This window comes from Xiphophorus hellerii, chromosome 1 (assembly GCF_003331165.1).
Source record: "Xiphophorus hellerii strain 12219 chromosome 1, Xiphophorus_hellerii-4.1, whole genome shotgun sequence".
Lineage (NCBI taxonomy): Eukaryota > Metazoa > Chordata > Actinopteri > Cyprinodontiformes > Poeciliidae > Xiphophorus > Xiphophorus hellerii.
In genome coordinates this window covers 33,202,250-33,202,503 of record NC_045672.1, presented here as the reverse complement: position 1 = coordinate 33,202,503, position 254 = coordinate 33,202,250, and positions in this window count along the sequence as shown.

The following is a 254-nucleotide window of genomic DNA, read 5'->3' as shown; positions in this document are numbered from 1 at the left end:
GCCGCTTTCAGGAGTCATTTCTTGACCAGACGTCGCCTTAATGGAATATTTTCCATATTTGACTGTTTCTTTTTTCTGTTCTGTTTTGTTTTTTTTAAACGACGGGAAAATTTAAAGCCCGTCGGTCATTTGACAGGTTGTAGACTTTACCTAAAGAGTTCAGGGAACTAAAATCAATCTATAAAATGATCATTTCTGAATATCGGCTCATGGACTAAATGCGTCTTTCTGACCGGGAGCTGGCAGCGTGTTGA